Source organism: Mobula birostris, chromosome 5, assembly GCF_030028105.1.
Source record: "Mobula birostris isolate sMobBir1 chromosome 5, sMobBir1.hap1, whole genome shotgun sequence".
In the NCBI taxonomy this organism is placed as follows: Eukaryota; Metazoa; Chordata; class Chondrichthyes; order Myliobatiformes; family Myliobatidae; genus Mobula; species Mobula birostris.
In genome coordinates this window covers 29,064,141-29,072,719 of record NC_092374.1, presented here as the reverse complement: position 1 = coordinate 29,072,719, position 8,579 = coordinate 29,064,141, and positions in this window count along the sequence as shown.

Here is an 8,579-nt window from a genome sequence, read left to right as displayed (position 1 = left end):
GACATCTCTAGTCACTTACACTAAATGTGTTGTGTAATAACAATGAGACATGAATGCTAGACAGTGGATGAGAGGTGCCTGATAGGGGTGTATAAGGTAATGAGAGGCATTGATCGTGTGGATAGTCAGAGGCTTTTTTCCAGGGCTGAAATGGCTAACACGAGAGGGCACAGTTTTAAGGTGCTTGGATGTAGGTACAGAGGAGATGTCAGGGGTGAGTATTTTATGCAGAAAGAGGTGAGTGCATGGAATGGGCTGTCGGTGGTGGTGGTGGAGGCAGAAACGATAGGGTCTTTTAAGAGACTCCTGGACAGGTACATGGAGCTTAGAAAAATAGAGGGATAGGGGTAAACCTAGGTAGTTCTAAGGTAAGGACATGTTCGGCACAGCTTTGTGGGCTGAAGGGCCTGGATTGTGCTGTAGGTTTTCTACGTTTCTATGTTTTACATATGTTGAGAACATGCAGAAGCCCCAGGTAATCTGTGGCAGAAATCCAACACCTCTCGGGATACTCAATCACAACTACATTCCCCCATTTGCAACTCCCACATTAGTCAGGTCACCACCAAAATCCATAATCTGTTGCTATCTGATTGCAGCATAGTCACCTGACACGATCAAATGTTTTATATACAAAATAATTCGTATAAATAACTCAAAAAGAAATACTATTTGAAAATATTCACATTGGTATCAATACAGTATTAGTGAGATGTTTCACACACAAAATGCTAGAGGAACTGTAAGTCTCCTGGAGGAAAAGTTTGGTAGCTAGAGCCTGAGGGACTTTCTAAGGAAAAGAAGATGCATAGTTTCCTCTCTCAGAAATTCCAAACTGATCACATCAATGGAACCAAATTTTGGATATGGTTTGTAAGTTGCTGTTGCTTCTCTGTACTGTATCATGTTTAGAGCAACAAACTGCCGCCGAGCTTATGGGCCAAAGGGTTTTGCAATTTTTTTTGTCAGGAAAAAGTTGACAGGTGACAAGTGTGTATGACAGAAGCATCCCATCGGGAAGTAGTGTGAGCCAGCAAAGGACTCTTTTTACATTATTCAGTCTCCTGTGGGATTATACAGGATTTAACTGGGAAATCTGGCCTCAGCCTTACCTACCTCTCCTGCTACATGACATTGTTTCTCCAGCTGTCCAAGCTCCTTTGTTCTGATTTCTCTGCAGCTCTCTTTCCAACATTTTCATCACTCCTTTCTTCTCATCTGCTCCTCTGTTCATTTTTTTCTTTCCCTTTGAAAGGATTGGTGGGTGCTATGACACAATGTAACTGGAGAAGGAGCTGCTAAAACTACAAACAACTTTTGTGAGGCCTTGGGATGAACATGGTCTTCCAAAGTTTTTCACCACTAAAGGTATAAATATGAATATGTTCAAATGAATTGTTATATATGTTTTGATATCTATGCATCTATATACCATAGATAGATATGGATATAGTTATAAAGGTATATATAGATAGAAACATAGAAAACCTACAGCACAATACAGGCCCTTCGGCCCACAAAGTTGTGCCAAACATGTCCCTACCCTAGGCTTACCCATAGATAGGAAATAATTTGGAAAAAGTATAGCTTGGGTGGTCAATGGTACAATGGTTAGGTTGAGTTGTTCTCAAATCTCGACAATTTACTTGTATACGTTTTATCACCATATGAGGAGACATCATCAGTAGGCTGTTAATTGTGGTGTGTCCTCTGAATGCGCGACCTTTATATACTTATCAATCAGCTGATTGGTTATCATTATGGAAACTCAATTGTGATGTGGGGAGGAAGTCTTGTCACTGATTGGCTGTATGGTGAACAGTTTAGGGTTCCTCACCCATGGGAGTGGGAGGGGTCAGGTGGGGAGGAGTATACCCCTGATCAGTGGTGTGGATAGGTGAATTAACATAGTGCCACAGGAGTGGCTGGAAATGTGGAAAGGTATAGACCGTAAAGGAACTTCAGTAAAGGAATGAGAGTCAATGCCTGGTTTTTATTGTAAATAGTTTTATTGTAAATAAGTTTTATTCTTGACTAAGGTTTGAGAGTCAACGAATGATTTATTGTAAACATCTTTATTTTGAATAAGGACTGAGAGTCAATGCATGATTTATTGTAAATAACTTTATTTTGTAATATTTCTGAATAAAGTTTATTTTTGGAAAAAAAGATGTTGGATCAAGGTCTACATGGCTGTTTCCAGAATTGTTGGCAGAAAGCCGTGCTTCTAGGAATTCTCTTGCATGCTGCGTGTTTGCTTGTGCCATGACTTCCACTGATGCCCAGTTGAATTTGTACCCCTCTTGACCTTCACAAGTAGAGACGAGGTTTGGCCGTGTCGCTTCTCAGCCTCTTATGTTCATGGGCCCTTGTGGATAGTTTCCTCCCAGTCTGGCTGACATAATATTTGCTGCAGTCCCCGCATTGCATTTTGTAGACCACATTGGTCTTGTCTAATAGCTCGGTTCATTTTTTCGGTCTGCAAGATACTCTCCTCAATGTTGCTGTTGGCTTATGTGCGACCGAAATTCTGTGTTCTTGGAGCAGTCGGGCTGTCATTTCTGAGAAATTTCCAATGTATTTGGAAAGGATATAAATATAAACAAAAATATTTGGCGTTTTACACTAGTATGAATTTTACTCTTTTATGTTAGTTGACCACACTATGGTCAAATAAGGAGAGGCTAGTGATTCTGGGTTGGGCAGTGGGGAGATAGGAAAAAACAACACAACAAGAATCAGGTTATAGATGCTGAGGAGAGGCTGGGAGAAAAAAAAAAGTGGGGGCTTTTTGGACTGTGGGAGCAAACTGGAGGACCTGGAGGAAACCCACACAGTCAGAGGGAGAAAATACAAACTCCATACAGACAGTGGCAGGAATTGAACCTGGGTTGCTGGTTCTGTAAGGTGTGTGCTAACTCCTAAGCTACCATAGTATCATAGAAGTAGTATTCACAAGGAGAACATACAAGTAAATTAAGCACAATTTTTCCAGGAGATGGAACAATTAGAAACAAAGTCTATTTTAGTACAAAGTGATCAAAGGAGCTTCAGCCTACCAGGTCAATACCATCTGTCACCTCTGCCGACATTACCTTGCTAGGCCCAACGCCTTCTTTGCTTTGATGATTCAAGTCTTCTCTGCTTATGAGGGTCTCTGCCTCCACCACCTCTTCAGATAGTGCATTCCAATCTTCAATCACTCCCTGTCTTAAAAGCACCTGAACCCAATCATCTATTTGTAACAAGAGTTTAATGTATTTTACCGGTTAAATCATATTTCTGAAGCACCAGAATTTCTCAGATTCTACTACAATCTGATTGCATTCTTACAGTAACATGGAATCACAGCATGTTGCTGTATTTTGAATTTCGGCAAGAGTTCTGAAAGCTATTTTTGGGCTTAAAAGACTTTAGCTGGTAATTATGAGCACACGTACACCATTAACACTGCAGTTTCCAGTAGAAGGCATGTTGGCCAGCAAGCAATAGTGTCTATCTACATTTATCGGTGTCTGTTGTGTTCACTATTATTAAGTTTGAATGATTTGTCCTGTGAATTAGTGATAATTTCAGGAATTCATCAGCAACAGCCAAGCATTCCTTGATCAGATAAATGAGCAAAGCTTTATTTACCTTGCATAAAAGAAATTCAGAGGGCCCGTTATCACTGGGGAAGCTCCGCAGTGGTGGGGCAGCATGATAGCAGTGAGCTGTACGTTAGCATAACACTTTACGGTGGCAACGATCACGATGGGGGTTCAGTGTCCGTCACTGTCTGTAACGAGTTAGTACGTTGCCCCCATGACCATCCGAGTTTCCTCTGGGAGCTTCATTATTCTTCCAAACTCCAACGACGGACGAGTCAAGCTGTGTGGCGCCACCTGCAGGCAGCCCCCAGCACATCCTTGGACTGTGTCGGTTGTTGATGCAAATGACATATTTCACTCTATGTTTCAAAGTGAGGCCTTCGTTGGTCAGGGTCGACCACGGATAGTGCGTCCTACCTGTCTGTGATGTGCAGGCCAGGGCAGTACAATATGGAGGACAAGCTGTTGCCCAGGCAGCAGGCTCCCCCTCTCCACACAGCTGATGAATCCAAAGGAATGGCTGAGACTGATACAGTTAGACACCAGGGAACATAGAAACATAGAAAACCTACAGCACAATACAGGCCCTTTGGCCCACAATGCCGTGTCGAATATGTACTTACTTTAGAAATTACCTAGGTTTACCCATAGCCCTCTATTTTAATAAGCTCCATGTACCTATCCAAGAGTCTCTTAAAAGATCTTATCGTTTCTGCCTCCACCACTGCCATCGGCAGCCCATTCCACGCACTCACCACTCTCTGCGTAAAAAAAAACTTACCCTTGACATCTCCTCTGTACCTACTTTCAAGCACCTTAAAACTATGCCCTCTCGTGCTAGCTGTTTCAACCCTGGGGAAAAGCCTCTGAGTAGCCACACAATCAATGCCTCTCATCATCTTATACACCTCTATCAGGTCACCTCTGTTGCTCCAAGGAGAAGAGGCCGAGTTCACTCAACCTATTCTCATAAGGCATGCTCCCCAATCCAGGCAACATCCTTGTAAGTCTCCTCTGCACCCTTTCTATGGTTTTCACATCCTTCCTGTAGTGAGGCGACCAGAACTGAGCGCAGTACTCCAAGTGGGGTCTGACCAGGGTCCTATATATCTGTAACATTACCTCTCAGCTCTTAAACTCAATCCCACAATTGATGAAGGAGTTGCCAGTCAGCATAAAACTCAATGTAGGATTGTCTTAATGATGCCAGCTCCAGATTTTTCCTTGGGGTTTACTCCCGAAGCCTTCCCCATGAGTGGGTATAGCTACAAGACGCCACAAGTTTGAGATCAGAGTTCTCCTTCTCCTAGATGAGTTGCCAACCACGGCTGATGAGCCCCATCAGTCAAAGCGACTGATTTTAAAGTGTCAGTAACCCACCTTTGCCTCTTCTCCTGTCAGTAGAAACAGTGCTGCCAGGCTCAGTAACTAAGCCACATGTGAAGGCCAGGAGCTGGACTCAGTTGTCAGAGGCCATTTGAGGCAGATGCCACTGGGAGCACTTAATAGGTGAGAGCTTGTCCCCACCACCACCTCTGAATGTAACAACCTTAAGGAACCTGGTTCGATGTACATGTGACAAATAAAGCAAATCTTTATCTTTATTCTTCATCGCATCCTCAAAGAACACTGCACTCTATCCACCATCTACGTCACTTTTTCCACTTGTCATACTGTTGTGACTGTGACGAAGTCACTGGAGAATGTGTAGATATTCATCATGACAAATAGACGTTCTCTCAGATTCGCTCGGTATAGTCCCGCAAACTCAATGTACATCAGATTTCTATACCTTTAGGATCAAAAGTAACAGGTGATTCAACACAATTTCAATAGTTACAATAGTATTGTATACTTCAATACTTTGGATTGACAAATGGTTCCTTTGTACATATCTACACTCCTGAGTGTTCAAATATCTTTGCTAATTGTAAGCTTCCTTAAACTTTACAATTATGCACATTTTTGGCTGATACAGATGAAAATGTCTCAAGATCACCATTTTGCAAACTGCATCTTTTAGTCTGTGGGCAGTTTAACTTCAACTTACTGCTTGCAAAGTACAATAAAAATGGAAGATGGGTTCCTGATTGAATTAGTATCTGCTATATTCACATTACTCCAGAAAACTCACTCATAATACTTTACTTTCTTCCCTTATATTCAGTTAAAATTCAGATAGGTTAAGTTTTATGCTGGTACAACAGACTGACTTGGGACTGTCTAAAACCAACTTCACATGCAGCCCAGAGGCAGGGATGACATTTATCTTGCTAATATGTGGAACATTCAAACCCTTTTTGTACAAGTGAAACCCAGCACTTCCTGAACACTTAATAAAAGTACTAAGGGTTGGCAACAAGTGGCCAATGAATGCAAACTGGTGCACCGATAGCAATAATGAGCAGAAAATAGTGTTCACAAAGAGAAGGTTTATGGTAGCTTAGCTTTTTATGTTGAAAGATTTCCAAACTTTTGTTGGCTGAGGAACATTTTTGTGATTCATGCCACAGCGATACATTCAAGCAATTTTAATTTATATTTCATTAGAAGATAGAAGGGGGAGATCTTAAATGGGTTTTTTGCATCTGTATTTACTAAAGAAACTGGCATGAAGTCTATGGAATTAAGGGAAACAAGTAGTGAGATCATGGAAACCGTACAGATCGAAAAGGAGGAGGTCCTTGCTGTCTTGAGGAAAATTAAAGTGGAAAAATCCCCGGGACCTGACAGGGAGTTCCCTCGGACCTTGAAGGAGACTAGTGTTGAAATTGCAGGGGCCCTGGCAGATATATTTAAAATGTCGGTGTCTACGGGTGAGGTGCCGGAGGATTGGAGAGTGGCTCATGTTGTTCCGTTGTTTAAAAAAGGATCGAAAAGTAATCCGGGAAATTATAGGCTGGTAAATTTAACGTCGGTAGTAGAGGAGGGAGGGAGTACTAAGAGACAGAATCTACAAGCATTGGGATAGACAGGAACTTATTAAGGAGATTCAACATGGTTTTGTGCGTGGTTGGTCATGTTTGACCAATCTATTGGAGTTTTCGAGGAAGTTACCAGGAAAGTGGATGAAGGGAAGGCAGTGGATATTGTCTACATGGACTTCAGTAAGGCCTTTGACAAGGTCCCGCATGGGAGGTTAGTTAGGAAAATTCAGTCGCTAGGTATACATGGAGAGGTGATAAATTGGCTCAATAGAAGAAGCCAGAGTGGTAGTAGAGAATTGCTTCTCCGAGTGGAGGCCTGTGACTAGTGGTGTGCCACAGGGATCAGTGCTGGGTCCATTGTTACTTGTCATCTATATCAATGATCTGGATGATAATGTGGTAAATTGGATCAGCAAATTTGCTGATGATACAAAGATTGGAAGTGTAGTAGACAGTGAGGAAGGTTTTCAGAGCCTGCAGAGAGACTTGGACCAGCTGGAAAAATGGGCTGAAAAATGGCAGATGGAGTTTAATACAGACAAGTGTGAGGTATTGCACGTTGGAAGGACAAACCAAGGTAGAACATACAGGGTTAATGGTAAGGCACTGAGGAGTGCAGTGGAACAGAGGGATCTGGGAATACAGATACAAAATTCCCTAAAAGTAGCGTCACAGGTAGATAGGGTTGTAAAGAGAGCTTTTGGTACATTGGCCTTTATTAATCAAAGTATTGAGTATAAGAGCTGGAATGTTATGATGAGGTTGTATAAGGCATTGGTGAGGCCGAATCTGGAGTATTGTGTTCAGTTTTGGTCACCAAGTTACAGGAAGGATATAAATAAGGTTGAAAGAGTGCAGAGAAGATTTACAAGGATGTGGCCGGGACTTGAGAAACTCAGTTACAGAGTAAGGTTGAATAGGTTAGGACTTTATTCCCTGGAGTGTAGAAGAATGAGGGGAATTTGATAGAGGTATATAAAATTATGATGGGTATAGATAGAGTGAATGCAAGCAGGCTTTTTCCACTGAGGCAAAGGGAGAAAAAAACCAGAGGACATGGGTTAAGGATGAGGGGGGAAAAGTTTAAAGGGAACATTGGGGGGGGCTTCTTCACACAGAGAGTGGTGGGAGTATGGAATGAGCTGCCAGACGAGGTGGTAAATGCAGGTTCTTTTTTAATATTTAAGAATAAATTGGACAGATACATGGATGGGAGGTGTATGGACAGATATGGTCCGTGTGCAGGTCAGTGGGACTAGGCAGAAAATGGTTCAGCACAGCCAAGAAGGGCCAAAAGGCCTGTTTCTGTGCTGTGGTTTCTATGGTTTCTATAGAAGGGAGCCAGTTATCCCATTGGCTGTATGTTGTTTTCCAGGGCAAGCCCATGCTCTCACTTTCCTGCAACCTTTTCTCTTTTGCATGCACATTGATTCCCACTTATTGTGGGGAGCATTCTAACTGGCTGCATTACCGGTATGGTTGGGTGGGGAGGGGAGGGGGGCTTCCGCACAGCATCAAAATAAGCTGCAGAGAGTTGTAAATGTAGTTAGCTCCATCATGGGCACTAGCCTTCTAAGTATTATTACAGTATTACTTTTTTACTATTTTTGAGTTACGGAGCAGAATAGGCCCTTCCAGCTCTTTGAGCCACTTTGCCCACCAATCCCCAGATTTAATCCTAGCCTAATCATGGGATAATTTATCATGACCAATTAACTTACCAACTGGCATGACCTTGGACTGTTGGAGGATACCGGAGCACCCGGAGATACCCCACGCAGTCACAAGGAGAACATAAAAACACCTCCAGGCAGTTCCAGGACATCTTCAAGGAGCAATGCCTCAGAAAGGCGGCATCCATCATTAACGACTCTCATCACCCAGGTCATGCCCTGTTCTCATTGCTACCATCAGGAAGGAGGTACAGAAGCCTGAAGGCACACACTCAATGACTCAGGAACAGTTTCTTCCCCTCTGCCATCTGATTACTGAATGGACATTGAACCCATGAATACAACCTCACTGCTTTTTCATTTTTATTTTCATATTACTTATTTCATTT